The sequence below is a fragment of the Rattus norvegicus genome, chromosome X, assembly GCF_036323735.1.
Source record: "Rattus norvegicus strain BN/NHsdMcwi chromosome X, GRCr8, whole genome shotgun sequence".
NCBI classification, from domain to species: Eukaryota; Metazoa; Chordata; class Mammalia; order Rodentia; family Muridae; genus Rattus; species Rattus norvegicus.
This window is the reverse complement of record NC_086039.1, coordinates 66217442-66234269: the sequence shown is the minus strand read 5'-3', so window position 1 is coordinate 66234269 and position 16828 is coordinate 66217442. Positions and strand designations below refer to the sequence as shown.

General features: G+C 38.3%; 1 protein-coding gene across 1 annotated transcript in view; it reads left to right on the top strand.

Annotated features, from left to right (window-relative positions):
- Positions 1–8713, top strand: part of Eda2r (ectodysplasin A2 receptor) — a 55118-nt gene extending 46405 nt beyond the window's left edge. Inside the window, exon 7 of the mRNA XM_063279875.1 lies at positions 4689–8713. The gene's annotated coding sequence lies outside the window, so the exon portion shown is untranslated. The remainder of the gene's footprint in view (positions 1–4688) is intronic.
- Positions 8714–16828: the final 8115 nt, after the last annotated feature.

Here is a 16828-nt window from a genome sequence, read left to right as displayed (position 1 = left end):
CCCTTCCTTATGGGTGTTCCCCTCCCAACCCTCCCCCCATTGCCGCCCTCCCCCCATAGTCTAGTTCACTGGGGGTTCAGTCTTAGCAGGACCCAGGGCTTCCCCTTCCACTGGTGCTCTTACTAGGATATTCATTGCTAGCTATGGGGTCAGAGTCCAGGGTCAGTCCATGTATAGTCTTTAGGTAGTGGCTTAGTCCCTGGAAGCTCTGGTTGCTTGACATTGTTGTACTTTTGGGGTCGCGAGCCCCTTCAAGCTCTTCCAGTTCTTTCTCTGATTCCTTCAACGGGATGAATTTCTGATGATTATACTTTAAGAGATGTTCTGAGACTCTAACTCAAGCCTGTATGCCCCCGAGGGTTAAACATATTCCACAGAAATATTCCAATGTCAGCCATTAGGAAAGATAGTTTTTATCCAGTTAATCCATCCATGCTGATTATAAGGTAAAGATTGGGTAGGAGAAAAGTTAACAATACAAATTTCAATGAGGACAGACTCTAAAAGCTATCAAGGAAAGCCTGGTGTTTGTTTGTTTGTTTTTTTGTTTGTTTGTTTGTTTGTTCATGGGAAAATGTAAAGAAAGGGGCAAATAGCATCATCATAAGCTATTTTTCTATGACCTAAGCCAAATTGAGAATGCTCTTATTGTAACCTACCCTTGCCAGTAAGAGTGTGATGTGAGAGTCTAACCTTATATCCTTACTCCTAAAATGACATACACTTTTCCTTCCTACCAGGCTGCTGCCAGACAAGGCCAAATGTAATCTGGAAACTTGTCACTAATTACATTGCATTAAGAATATCACTAAGGTATCAGTGGAGGCTGGGATTTCATCTTGGTGGGTAGCTAAAGCGCATTCTTCTCACTTCTTGCCCTGTCAGATTCAGTGAAAGTTATGTGGGAAAAAAAAACAGAACATTTACTACCATGCTGAAGTAACAAAGTATCTTCCCTATTCAAAGATATCAGTGGTAGTTATCTGGGAAACATTAATATAGTACCCTTTCTCTGACAAGGTTAGTATCTATAGTTATCTCAAAATGAACTAAAATTTTCAGGTTACTAAAGACCACAGAGGGGTCTCTCACCTCAGGGGAATAATGAGAGACTGAGGGAAACATTTTGACACTACCAGCAGCAGCTGGCAGTAATAACAGGGTGAGTCATGTCCTTCAATTGCTGTGGTGTCAGGTTCCTTGTAACCTTTTTTACTTGCAATTCTTCTACCTTAAGTTACTGTGACAACCATCCTGGCCACTTTCGCCTATCTATGAATCATCTCAAGCATGCTTCTCACCTTGGGGCCTTTAGAATTACCATTCCCTCTATGTACAATGAAGTCTGCTGTTATTATTATGTTCCAAGTTTCTTCTTAAATGTTACCAATTTAAAAAAGGCTTTCCTGATTTTCTTGCATCTCAAATAGTGTTTCTCCTACAGATAGATAGATAGATAGATAGATAGATAGATAGATAGATAGATAGATAGATAGATAGATGGAGAGATAGATAGAGAGATAGATAGAGAGATAGATAGAGAGATGATAGATACAGGTAGACAGATAGATAGATAGATAGATAGATAGATAGATAGATAGATAGATAGATAGATAGATAGATATAGAGATATATCTTGTTCTCATCTATTACACACTCCCTAGGATCAAACACATCTCCCTCCCAGCATTGCACTCTTTTCTTTCTGTTACTTTTAATTTTTTAAGTTTTTTAACCTACTAAATCCACATAGTGTTGCCCATCTATGCATAGGTATGGAGCCATCTCCTAAGACATTGGCAATTTACTTTACCTGGGCCCACTCTTCCAGCAAGTACCAACTGCTGAGAGCTTTGTAGTTAGGAATGAGTCTTGTGAGCTTCTCTCCCACCCATGCTGGAATCTTAATCGGCTTAATCTGACTCTTGGGCAGATAACTGCAGCTGCTGTGAGCTCATGAGTGAAAGAGCCATGTCATAACCAGAAGATAACATTTCATGCCATCGCCCTCTCTTCCCATCCTATATAGCTCTTCAATTCTTTCTACTTTTTCTTCTAGGATGTTTTCTGAACATTGTGGAACCTTGATATAGATGGACCATTTAAGAATGAACATTCATAGACAATAATCCACAGCAATTTTACCAGCCCCGAGTCTCTGCATTGGCAACAAAATGTTTCTTAATGCAAACAAGTTTGACAGATGCCATTCTAGACACAAATAAACTCCAAGACAAACCCTAAATACACTAACACTAACCTCATTTGTCTAGTATCTTTCCTTTAGCATCATCTCATTTTTCCATAGATAACCTTTCATGTTTGATTTCTAATTGAAGTAAATGAGAAGACAGAGAGAACTGCATTCATTTTTAAGTGGTTAGTCATAAAGGAGAATAGTTAAACAGCTATCCTTATGTTACGCAGCATGGAAGTGTTAGGAACATAATGATATAACATGTTCATAAAGCAATATTTAAAGACTGCTGACTACTCTTCAGTCTTTGCCGCGTTCCCTTCCAGAATCTACCAATACGGCAACTGTCTGTTATTCAGGAGATAGAACACAGACATGAGAAATCAATGGACTCATTTTCAGTCCTGTCTCTGGCTGCTATATATAAACCTGTGTTTAAAACTCACATCAGTTTTCCTGTTTGTACCTTAGTAAAACAAAAATAAAAACTGTTCATAAGATGACTCACATCCTTGCACTTATTATAACAGAGGCATATTGTACATGCTCTATCAATATTTGCCATAATGACAACGAATGACTAAGCTGAGGTCAGCTTGCAGTGGTGGCCCCAGGTCTGATGTGCCTCTAGGACTATAATATCTAATTGTTGCCTCCCACATAACTCAACAGGGTCTCACTATGTAAACAAGGATCGTCTTGAACTGTTGAGCCTCTTATCCTAGTTTACAAAGTACTAGGATTATAAACATGTTCCACGATGCCCAACAAAATTGAGTTCTTAACTTATATTATTGGACTCATCTTTCTGTTTTATGTAAGTCTCACATTTCCTAGATGTGGGACAGTGAAAGGCACCCTGGTTCCCGGTTGAGGATGATGGAACCCTGGAAATCCTGAAAGGGGACGATAGACATTTCGCCTGACTCCCAGGAAACCAGGCAGGTCACTAACCCACCGACATCCATTGCCCCTCCACGGGTAGAGGATGTGACAAGACAGATCTCCATTATAATGAGGTAACTAAAGGCCTGGAGGCTTAGCCAATCACCTTTTCTTCCCAGACATTCCTCCCTGCAAAAGGTGTTCAATCTCAGCCCCACCCTGAGAAGTGGAGTTCGGTTTTATTCATCCACTTTCTGCCATGACAATAAATGCCTTAAAACCATGGATTGTCTCTTTTTATCAGGATCAGCTATGGGGAGCCACAGAGAAAGCCTTTGCCTACAGAGCCACTATCTAATCTCCCTAAGAAGGCCTCCCTGCACTCCCAGCAGGGACCACCAATCTCAAGACTGCCACCATGCAGCCAAAAATCTATTCCCCATGGGACAAACCAGAATCCCCCCTTTTCCCCCTCAGCCCTGGGCTAGATCCAGCCCCATGCCCCCCCCCACTCCATTCTCAGTTATTCTACGCCATCCCAGCAGTGCCTGGATGCCCAAGAGACTGAGAAACTGACACCCCAGCCTCTTTGCCAGCCTGAGAACCTCCGAGCCAGCTCCAGCTGTGACCTGCTCCCAGATTGCACTTTCCCACCACCAGAGCGGTGTCCCATGGCTGCCCTATGGCCTGACACCAGCCAGGTGACAGGGTAAGTGCAGTCATCTTCCCGCATCTTACCTCCCCGAGGGGCCTGAGCCCTGTGGCCAAGAGGACTCAGAACCCCAATAACCAGACCTAGATACTGCATATTTGAAATGTAGATATCCAACATATTCAAGATTAAAATCATGGAGATAAAAATATAATTTTTCATTCATAATGATTATACTGGCTGGCTTGTGTGTCAACTTGATTATCACAAAGAAAGGAGCCTTCCTTGAGGAAATGCCTCCATGAAAAGCAGCTGTACGGCATTTTCTCATTTAGTGATCAAGGGTGGGAGGGCTCATGGTAGGTAGTGCCATCCCTGGGCTGGTAGTCATGGGTTCTATAAGAAAGCAGGCTGAGCAATCAAGGGGAACCAAGCAAGCCAGTAAGAAACATCCGTCCATGGCCTCTGCATCAGCTCCTGCTTCCTGACCTGTTTGAGTTCTATTCCTGACTTCCTTTAGTGATGAACAGCAATGTGGAAGTGTAAGTTGACTAAATCCTTTCCTCCCAACTTGCTTCTTGATTAAATTGTTTTGTCCAAAAATAGAAACCCTGACTAAGAAAAATTGATACCAACATAATGGGGTGTTCTTGTGACAACCTGACCATGTTTGAGGGAGGGCTGTGGAAGGACTTTGGAACTTTGGGATAGAAGAACCATTCAGTGTTAAGAACTCTGCTGGATGTTCTGTAGGAGCTTGAAGATAATGCTGAGAAGAGTGCAAACAATGGAGGCCTAGTTTGTGAAATTTCAGAGGGAAGATTAAAAACTGATAATGGCTGTTGCTGTTTTAATTGTGAAGATTCTGTGGTTTTGGTTAGTTAGCTGAGGCTGAAAAATCGGCTGTGATTAACAAGATACTAGAACTACTAAAGCAAAACCTTTGCATTACAGGGATGATTGATGCTGGTTAGCTGGAGCTAAGAAATTAACAGTGATGAAGAAGAGACCAGCATCACTAAGGTGAAATCTTTTGTGAAGTGTTTCCTGAGAGCACAGAGAGGCTATGTTCCAGAGGCAGCTACAGTTGTACCTCATGTTGGCAGCCAGACTTAGTAGCATGTAAGAGTCACCCAAGTGGTTCCGGTTTTAAAACATGAAGGGGTGGCTGCTGATGCTTGACACTGTGAGAGGCCAGGAGAGGCCATTGTTGAAGGTGCAGCCTCAGTGACAATTGAAGGCCCAGGACTGAAGGTGTCATGCAGAGAAGTTGAAACTTAGCACCCTGAAAAGAACCTATGAGAGGCTATTTGTGAAAGTGCAGTCCAGTTTCAACAGAAAACAGCAGTGTTTTGGAGATGCCAGTACCATGAGACGGCCACCAAGAACAGCAGTAGCAGTGGAGGACAGGCAGCTGGAGGAGCCTAGAAGACAAGGTGTGTGCTACAAAGGGCAGAGCTGGAGAAGTGACCCAAGCCCTTGGAGCAGCCCAGAGGATTGTGAGTGGATTCCAGGCATTAGACAGTTAGTTTGATTTTGCTTTTGATTGTGACTGTGCCCTGATACTTTTTTCTCTTGAAGTAAGAAAATATTTTAGTGGAGCCCACAGTTAAGAAACTTTAAATTGTAAAAAAGTCTTTGAATTCTAAAATAGATTGGATATTTTAAAGAGACTGAAATTGTAATATGTAAGAATTTGTAAAGACTGTGGGGCTTTTAAAGTTATTTAGATCTTGAGGATGAACAAGGAAGTCAGGGTTGAGGCTTAATAGTTATGCATTTGTGTGTCTAGTTGACAAAAGGTCAGTAGTACATACAATCAACACTAAAGTGACTTGTAGGTTACACACACACACACACACACACACACCATAGTATTGGTCTTCTATTGTTACTATAATAATACCCCATGACTTAATATTTTAAAATAATACAATTACAAAGGTAAAAAGGGAGTAGGTTTTTATAATAATTATAGAAGAAAAGGTCATGAGCATGAGAGAGTGTGGGGAGTATAGGAGGAGTTGAACTAGAGAGAGAAAGGATGAGATGGAAATGATGTGAATATAGTACTTGTATATAAAGTCCTCAAAAATAAATTCTATTTTTTATAATATCTAATATTGAAAAGAGTGGCTGGAATCTAATTACACCCTTTTTTTCTCACTGGTTTGTGATCCTTTACAATTTTTTTTGTTTTGAATCAGTATCTATAATCATAAAATACCAATAATGATATCACTTTTATCAGGTTATGGTAATGGTGAAGTAAAACAGGCTATGTGAAAACTTTAGAATTATGCTGTAATGGCTTGAATAAGAAATGCCCACTATAGGCTTGGTGATTTGAATACTTGGCTCCCTGATAGCTCTGTTTGGGGGTGTTTAGGAGGTGTGACTGTGATGCAGGAAGTCTATCACTGGAGGCAGCCTTTGAATCTTCATATATCCATAATTTCTGCTTGAAATTGAAGATATTAGTTCTCAGCTTCCTGTGCAAACTTTCCACCAGCTGCCATTGTCTGCACCATGCTTAACTCTTATCCATCTGAAACCATAAACTAAAATAATGTCTTCCCTAAGTCCTCTAAGTTACTTTTGGTCAAGGTGTTCTACAACAGTAATAGAAAAGTAACCAATACAAATGTGTGGCATATTTTAAAACATTACTAAAAATTGATTATTATCATTATATAGTTATTGTCTCTAGGTATAGAATAGTACTTGGCTTATTGTAGGTATATAGTAAATGTTATTAAACATCATTTTATCATTATAGTGTGAGTCTGTTATTGTTGGTATAACAAACCCATATGGACTTAACAGCATAAACAATGCAATTAAATATTTAATCAAGTTTACTATCTTTCATTTCTAGTTTTCAAAAGTCAGACAACTGTTACTCTGCTAAGATAAAATTGTTAAGTTGCATTCCCTTTTGCGGGCTTGAGAGAAAACCGATTTCCTTACCATTTCAAGCTTCTGAAGGTTGCCAACATTTCTTTGCTTGTGGCCTCTTATTGCAAATTAAAAGCTAGCTACAATAAGTTGAGGCCATCTTACATGGACAAGTCTGTGAGCATTGTCCTGATCATTGATTGTAAGAGGGCACACCCACTTTCATTGACACAAAGTTCTGTATAATGGTCCTAGCTCAACCCTTTTGACAGCATATTGTTCTTACAGAAATCACAAGTTTGATTCTCAGCATGAACTTCAGGTAATTACAGTTGTGGAGGTTCTGACACTTAGGACTTGCACAGGTAGCGGTACTCACATGTACATACCTCCCGGCAGATACACAAAAACACATATAATTAAAGTATAATACATCTATAAAAACAAAGAAAGCTACCAAAGCATTAGGCTGTGAGACAGCCAGGCAGTAAGCATCAAGGAAGATCTGGCCATGGTTCTGGAATCCAGAATCCTGCACTGAGTTCAGAACTTGAGATGTCTGAGTGATGGACTGATGATAAACTGAAATAAAGCCTTAAGTCTGTAAGTTGCTTTTGATCAAATGCTTTTATCACAACAACAGAAATCAAACTAGAATAGAATTTTTCACCAGGAAATGGTGCTAATGCTGTGATGGACCTGGCCATGTGGCTTTTTAATCCTTTGGACTATTTTGTTGAATTGTGAAGGATATTTGGAGGTTTTGGCAGTAAAAGAAAATCAGATGCTTGGAGTTTAATGAGCTATTGTATGAGAAAAAATGTGAACTGAAGAGGCCTTAGTTATGAGGCTTCGGGGTGGGGAGGACAAAGATTTATTGGGCCTATTTTTGTGATATTTTGGATTAACAATCTGTGGTTGCTGATGAGCTGGAGCTAAAGAAAAAGCTGTCCTAACAAGAGGTCATTAAAGTGCATTATTATTATTAAAGTGCAACCTGTGTATCTTTGGGACAATGGATGCTGATCAAAAACCTGCTGTGATTACTAAGAGATTAGCAACATGGAGGAAAACATCTTCTGGGAAGTATTTCATTAGGGTAAGCACCCAGTAGGAGACCAAGGCTAAGTACTGGTAGGGAAGTCCTTAAAGAATATTGATGGAGGTGAATTCACAGTTACAATGAAGAACCCAGGATATTGGAAATGCCAGAACAGTGAGATGTACACCCAGGATAGAAGCAAGTGGGAAGTGGAGCTGGCCGAAGCGTGAGACAACTATGTATGCTGCAGAAGGGAGAGCTACTGACATGGGATTGTCTGAAGTCATTTTGAGCACAAATGTTATACAACGAGTAAGTTGCAGATGCTCAACATTGAGCTACAGGCTCCGAACCCACATAACTTGATTCTGGATTTGTATGCCAAGATTTTCCCTATAGAATAAGGAAGTATATAATTTAGTTTTTATTTTATAGGGCTTTGGATTTACAGGGATACCATAAACTTTCAAAATATTAGAAATGTTTTGGAAAACAAAACCTATAGAAACTCTAAAAGTTTTATAGTTTTATGATTTTAACAACACATTTTATTAATACTTTGACATAAATACACAGTACATTTTCATCATGTGCACCCCACTTCTACAGCCAACTCCCTCCAATTTATCTCAACTATCAATCTCCTTCTTAACCTCTTGTTTACTTCTTCCTTCCTTCTTTCCCTCCCTCCAAACCCCCCTTCTTCCCTCCCTCCTTCCAACCTTACTTTTTCTTATTTTGAAGAAAGTCTATATCATATCAAGTGTCCTGGTACTTTACCATTTTCAGTTTTCCCTCTCCTCTTTAATAATATTCCCTCAGCATTAAATGTAAGTGTTCTAAAGATCTTAATTAGGGACCAGAGCTCTATGGTCTGTTGATCTTTTAATTTTGAGCAGTTGTGCCTTTCTGTGAAGATGCTTGTCTGCTGAGAAAAAAAAAAGGTCCTTTGATGGAGGGGAAAGAACAGCACTTATCTGAGAATATAAGGATAAGTATTTAGATGCATTTAGAAAGTATGCTGGGAGTTGGGGATTTAGCTCAGTGGTAAAGAGCTTGCCTAGCAAGCACAAGGCCCTGGGTTATGTCCTCAGCTCTGGGGGAAAAAAAGACAAAATAGAAAGTATGCTGGTTTAGGAAACTGGCAGTAATAAATTCTTCTTTAGAAACCATTACCTCACGTTATTCATGGGTGGTTGGTTAAGTTTACACTGTCAGGAATGAAATTTAAGTCCAATTAAATGGCTGTTGGTTACTTCAGAATTTAAGTGTTGCTACCTGCACCTTTTGCAATATGTGCCTGTGCTGGTCACTCTTTGGGTTCCTTGCTGATCCAAATGGACAGGACTACTGTTTTCTTTTCTTCCTTGGCAGTTTCCCACAGATAATTTGGGAGTTAGCCCTCAGTGCAGAGGCTTCAGGGTCAGACATGGATCTATTCTTCTAAATCCTGTATCTGGTATGCAATGTCTTCAGAAATATAGGGGCTTATCTTCTTTTTCTAGAAGACACAAAAGACAATGTCAATAACCTAATTGTTTGGGGTACTTTGAATTCTCCTAGCTTGAAATGAGGTATCCTCTTGATCTACACTAGGGTTTTTGTTAGTGTGTTTCTCTTTTAATTGGATATTATGTATTTACATTTCAAATGTTATCCCATTTCCCCCTCTTCCTCCCCCTGCTTCTATGAAGATGCTCTCACTCCCACCCACATACTCCTACCCACCTACTCCCACATCAACACCCTGACATTCCCCTATACTGGGGAAACTAGCCTTTACAGGACCAAGGGCTACTCCTCCTGTTGATGCCAGACAGTGCCATCCTCTGCTATATGTGTGGCTGGACCCATGGGTCTGTCCATGTGTACTCTTTGGTTTGTGGTTTAGTCCCTGGGAGCTCTGGGGGGGGGGGGGGTTGGTTGATATTGTTGTTCTCCCTATGGGATTGCAAACACCTTCAGGTCCTTCAGTCCTTTCTCTAACTCCTCCATTGGGGTCCCCGTGTTCAGTGTGATGGTCAGATGCAAGCATCCTCATCTGTATCAGTAAGGCTCCGACAGAGCCTCTCAGGAAACATCCATATCAGGCTGTCAACAAGCCCTTCTTGGCATCAGCAGTAGTGTCTAGGTTTGGTGTCTGTATATGGGATGGATACCTAGGTGGGGTAGTCTCTGGATGACCTTTCCTTCAGTCCCTGCTCAACTCTTTGTCCCTGTACTTCCTCCAGTGAGTGAGTATTTTGTTCCCCCTTCTAAGAAGGACTAAAGCATCTACACTTTGGTCTTCCTTGTTCTTGAGCTTCATATGGTCTGTGAATTGTTTCTTGGGTATTCTGAGCTTTTGGGCTACTATCCACTTACCAGTGAGTGCATACCATGTGTGTTCTTTTGTGTACTGGGTTACCTCACTCAGCATGATATTTTCTAGTTCTGTCCATTTGCTTATGAATTTCACGAAGTCTTGTTTTTAATGCCTGAGTAGTACTCCATTGTGTAAACGTACCACATTTTCTGTATCTATTCCTCTATCGAGGGACATCTGGCTATTATAAAAAAAGGCTGCTATGAGCATAGAAGAGCATGTGTTCTTGTTATATGTTAGAGCATCTTTTGGTTATATGCTCAGGAGTGGTATAACTGGGTCCTCAGATAGTTCTATGTCCATACTCTATAGTTTTCTGGGGAAGCATTCATTCTGTCCTGAATGGTGTAAATTCACATAAACATAAACACAAACAAATTTATATTATGTGTTAGTTTAAATAACAATACAATTCCCTGTTGCTTGTTAAAAGATACTTAGTGGTATTTATCCTTTTTCCTTCTCCCTCATTGTTGTCTTCATTACCACCTCCCCAGGTAAATACTTCTCTACATTTCTTTCCTGTTTTGCTCTTTATAATAATTGTGTCACCTCTTCTCTTCTCTATTGTTCCTTTCACATGGATTCAGTTTACTTTCTTTGTATCAGCAGTCATTCAATGCTAGCATGTAAAATAAAAGAAAACATACACTATTTGTCCTTTTAGATTTGGGTTACTCAGACAGGATATTATGCTTTTTAGTTGTATCCATTTACCTCCAAATTTTAATTATTATTTTATTTTTCTATGAAACCATGATGGTGGGAGTTTTTTCATTTTTCAGTCAATGTCTCCAGCCTCTTCTCTCAGATGTTTAAAGTTTTCACTGTAGATCTTGCATGTCCTGGCATTTCCTAGGTATATATGTTTTTGTAATGACTAATAATGTGTCCATGCTCATTTTCATTTGTATTGGTATACAGAAACTGAGTTTTGTAAGTTGATTTTGTATCCTGCAATTTGCTTAAATCTTTGATCATTTTTTTAGATGTTTTCTACTGAAACTTTTGAGATCTCCCAAATATGATATTGCAACATCTGGAAAATAGGATAATTTGATTTCTTATTTGTATACCTATACTTTCTTTCTAATATTTTGTTGCTCTAACTAGTGCTTTGACTATTCTATTAAGAAGGATTGGAACTAGTAGACATCCCTGACTCATTACTTATTTTAATGAGATTGCTTCAAGTTTTTCTCCATCTTGGGTGATGTTGGCTTTATTTTTATAACACATAGCCTTTATCATCATCATGAGGCATGTTCCCTCCAGTCAAACTCACATTCTACAACTGTTTTTCATGAAAGCATATGGAATTTGACAAAGATGTTTTCTGTCCTACTGAGATGATCATGTGATTTTTGTCTTTAAGTTCATTTATATAATTTGTTACATTTATCATGTCTTTGTTGAACTAGCCCTTCAGATTAACCCTAGATTAAGTCACTCATGTTTCTCATGGATATTAGTCTTTCCTGTGTTGCCTTTCCTTTCCTCCTCCTCCTCCTCCTCCTCCTCCTCCTCCTCCTCCTCACCTTTCTCTCTCTCTCTCTCTCTCTCTCTCTCTCTCTCTCTCTCTCTCTCGTGTGTGTGTGTGTGTGTGTGTGTGTGTGTGTCTGTGTCTGTGTCTGTGTCTGTGTCTGTGTGTGTATGTAATGCTTTTGTTATTTGAGTAACACTGACTTTGTGGAAAGAGTTTATGAGAGCTCCTTCTATTGCTTTCTTTCTTTGAAACACACACACACAACAACCACAACTTAAATATTCATTGTAGATCTTTGTTGAAAGTCTGAAAGGATTCTCTTATAATACAAACCCATCTAGGGGTGGACTTTCCTTGATCTGGTGACTTTTTAACAGTCTCAATATATGTATTTCTAATGAAGTCTTTAAATTGCTATCCTGTCTTGATTTAATATCTGTGTCTTGGCTACCTAAAGACTATACATGGACTGACCCTGGACTCTGACCTCATAGGTAGCAATGAATATCCTAGTAAGAGCACCAGTGGAAGGAGAAGCCCTGGGTCCTGCTAAGACTGAACCCCCAGTGAACTAGATTGTTGGGGGGAGTGCGGCAAGGGGGGGGGAGGATGGGGAGGGGAACACCCATAAAGAAGGGGAGTGGGGAGGGGGATGTTTGCCCAGAAACCGGGAAAGGGAATAACACTTGAAATGTATATAAGAAATACTCAAGTTAATAAAAAAAAATATCTGTGGCTTGGGTATATTTAGAAATTAGGCCTGTTTCTTCTAAGCTTTCTAACTTAAAGAGTACAGGCTTTAAAAGTATTCCCTTATAATAGTCTGCATTTTTTTCACAACTCTTGTAACCTTTCTCATTTCTGATCATGTTAATTTGGGTCATCACTTTCTTTTGGGTAACTGAGCCAAGGGTCTACTGATCTTGTTCATCTTCTCAAAGAACCAGATCTTAGATTGCTTATTAAATAGTGTTTTCTATTTCATTAATTTAATCTTTGATTTTAATAATTAATTAATCAATTAATGCCATCAACTAGATTTGGTCTCACTTTGTTATTGTTTTTCCAGACTCTTGAGTTCTATCATTAAGGAATTTATTTGCACTCTTTCTTCCTACTTTCTTATATAGGAGTGAAAAGTTGTTCATGTTTCTATTAAGACTATTTTTACTGTATCTCACAAGTTTTGTTGTGTCATATTTTCCCTTCCATTTAGTTCAAGCATTTTGTTAAATTTCTCTTTTGATTTCTTTTTTGATACTTTCATTAATCATTCGATAATGGGTTGTTTATTTTGAATGTCTTTGTGCTTTACTCGAGATTCATTTGCTGTTAATTATAATTTTTACTACATATTGCATAAGGCAAGATATATTGAATTGTTTCAATTTTTTTGAAGTTGTTTAGATTTGTGCCCCAGGATGTAGTTTCTTTTAGAGAATCTTCCGTGAGGTGCTGAGTAAAATATATGTTATTTGGTGTTTGGGGTAAAGCGTTAGTAAATAGTCAAATGCACATTTGATATTTGGTTTCATTTAATTCTTATGTTTCTATGTTTGTTTAGTTCTGTTTTATCTGAATAACCTATATCTTGATGAATGTACTATTTTGAAATGCCTCCTATTACTGAGCTCAAGTTAATCTGTGTCTTTATCTACAGTAGTACACTGTTCATGAAATTTGCTACATCAGACTTTGGTGTGTATACATTTAAAATTGTGATGTACTCTTGGTTGATTTTTTCTCTTGATTAGAATAAAGTATCATCCATTATCTCATTTCATTTGTTTTAGTTTGAAGTCCATTTTGTCAGATATTAAGATAGGGAGACCTATAACTTCCAAGTCCAATTTGCGTGGGATACATTTTCTGTCCTTACACTTTAGGGTGGTGTCAGTCTTTAAAACTAAAATTAATTACTTGTAGAGAATGATAAATGTAGTTTGTATCTTAATCCATTCAATTAACTATGGGTTTTGATGAAGGAGGTGGGCTTATTGGTATCTAAGGTGTTTATGAAATGGTGTGTTGACTGTACTCATTTTGTTGGAGTTTTCTATTTTTGTTTTTATCCACCTGGTTTGTATTCTTAGTTGTAGTTTTCATTTCAACAATTATCACTTCATTTGTTTTCTATATAGTGTCTTGGCTACACTTTTCCCTTCATGGTAACTCACTGCTTTCAGAATTCTCTATGGATTTGGTTTAATGAGACATAATTTCTTTTAGTTTTTATCATGGAAACTTTTCTTTCTCATTCCACTGTGATTGATAGATTTCGGGGGTATTGTAGTTTTATTCAGGGTTTGTGATCAAGGGTGTCGTGATCTTTAAGAATTTGGAGTTCATTGCTCCAACCTGTATTGCCTTTTAATGTTTCCAGTAGAAAACCAGCTGTTATGTTGATGGGTTTGCCTTTATATGAGCCTTGTTGATTTTTCACTATCTGCTCTCCATGTTCTCTCTTGTTTTGTCTTGGTGTGTGTGTGTGTGTGTGTGTGTGTGTGTGTGTGTGTGTGTGTGTGTGCGCATGCGCGCGCGCGAGCGTGCATGTGTAATATTTTAGTATAATACGCCATGGGGAATTTCTTTTTTGTTTTTTCCATTGGTGTTATGTGTTCCTCTTATGTCAGCCTTAATTTGTGGGTGTTCTATTCTCTGGTCTTATTGCCGATCTGGTCTATCACATTTGGACTGATTTTCTTCTCCTTCATCTATAGTTATATTTCAAAGATTTATTGTTTTCAACTTGTATCATATTTCTTTTCTGTTAATTTAGTGTTTTTTAAAAATATATTCTTCATTTGAGTGCTTCAATTCCTCTATCTTCTAGTCCTGATATTAAATATTCTATGTTATCTGTTCTACTTGTAAGGATTTTCCCTGAGTTTGCTAATTGGGTTAGTGAGGTTTTCAACTCCTTATTTTTAAATTGAGTGCTTTTCAATATTTCTATGTTTTTTACTAAATTTAGTTTTCACACTCTGAACTATTTTTGTCATTTCATTTATTGTGTATTTCTGTGTTCATGTATATACTACTCAAATAGCTTTTTATGTTCCACTTATCTTCAATGTCCTATTCATTTCTTTTTTTTAAAATTTCAAATCATTTGATTAAGTTTATGAGTGTTCTTTTTAATATTGCCTCCTGAAGTTTCTTTAGGCAATTCTCATGCAACAACATTTCTATAGGACTAGTAGATTTGATGGAAATTTTGCTCTCTTGGCCTTTTGTAGTTTGTGTTTTCACAATAACCTCTGCTTTGCTTGTGTATCTGGTATGAGCCTGGTTTATTTTGGGCTAATGCAGGAGATGAAGAAAGGAGTTGGGCCACAGAAAGCAGGTTCATGAGCTTCTTGATTATACCTAGGCCAAGCAAAGCTTGTTCATGAAGCATAGGTCCAGAGTTAGGCCTGAAGATGAGAGTAGAGGCAGTTGGAAGAGGAACTCACTTGACAAAGCTGGCTCAAAATTGGTCTATGATGTTCACTGAGTCCTCCTAAACAAAGAATGAAAAAGTATCACTTAAAGTCAGGTGTTTGCATATCAAGTTGATTGAACATGATGCATTTTTGTTACCATTAACTGTCAACTTGCCACTGCCTAGAATCACCTAAAGAAATTCTTAACTGTATTAGGTTGGTCTATGAAAACACCTGTGAAGAGTATCTTGATTGTCTTGATTGTCTTGATTTGTGTAGGATGGCTCAATGCACTTTGCTCACTGGAAGATATGAGGCAGGATGTCCTAGAATATATAAGCAAACTACCTATGCTTGAACCTGTGAATGACTCAGAGAATGAACCAACAAACATGGTTCCTCCATGGGTTTAGACTTGAGTTCCCACCCTGAATTCATTTACTGAAGGATTATAACAAAGAAGTGTAAGCCAAATATTTTCTTGAGTTTCTTTTTTGCTAGAGTGTTTTATTATAACATCATAAAGGGAAATAAAACACCGTTTCAATAATTTGAAGTGTACAAGTTCAGTCATATCAAGTATTCACATTGCTGTTCAAGTATGGTCACTATGGATCATAATATGTTTCTGACTTCTCAGACATAGGTTCTAGCATCTAACCATATTTATGAGATGGTAGTAAAGATCGACTTGTATTTAAGAATTCTAGCTTAGCATGTGTAAGACTTTGGGGAGTGAAGTCGCCATTACTACAAACAGAACAAAGGAAACAACAAAATCCTTACAACTTTTGAGGGCTTTTTTTCAGATTAGCATTAGTTTTAAGGCAAAAATACTAACATTGCAGGCTTTTTGTCTCCTGGTGGGTAACGTCATTTTGGTGCTTCCTTGATACTGACACCATTGTCCACATAAAGTCCAGCATCTGCATTGCAAAGTACACTTGGAACCATTATTCTGCTAGCTAATATCTGAAGGGATACACATACAAAATCTTTAGCTTCATTGACTTTTCTTTCTCCCAAGCTTTGCTTATACCCTAAGACCTACTAATTTTTTTTTACTTTATGTGTGTGCATTTTATTTCACTTTATTTTATTATCCAATTTTCCTTAAAAGCATGATGTATATAATGTTTGCAGGCTAGCAAAGGTCCTAGCACTCATGAAGCAGAGTTGACTAAATAACAACAACATCTAAACAAACAATCATACAAACATTGTCACAGCTGTGTTTTACTGTTTGACAATAGTAACCAGCTTCTTCTGACTTTGAACATGGACTGAAAATCAGCAGCTCTTCAGGAATCTTTCAAACCTTCAGTGCCACATTGGCAGGACTGAGGCATGGTTAAAAAAATAAAAACTAGAGCTCAAATGTCAATATTCCCCAAATTTCACATTTCACCATCCTCAAATTTGTACATAAACTCTCTCAGATATGGCCTAAATATTACAACTTTTGTTATGACTTATTGTAACCAGCTGACAGAGCCTTAGACTGCACACAGTGCATATGTCCCGACTGTCCTGTAAGGCCTTTCCAACTGTCAAGTTGGAAACATAATTATGCTCTGCTAAAGACTAATGAGCTGCCTTTCTGGATGTGCTCTTTCTTTGCTAGAAGAAATCAATAATTCTTTCTTTGATTTCAATTCAGTGATAGCTGCAGGGTTGAAGGGCAAGTCTGTGGGGATCTGCAAACTCCAGGATCATACCCCAAGGGCTCCAAGGAGGCTGCGGTTCTGGGAAAAAGGCTGGAAACTGTCCAAGGAGAAAGCTATGTATGGGTAGGAGGAAATTTTAGTTGTCCATTTCCTGAATTTATTCTATATACTTGTGATTTTTATTCAGGATATGTTATTTTCTCACACCTTT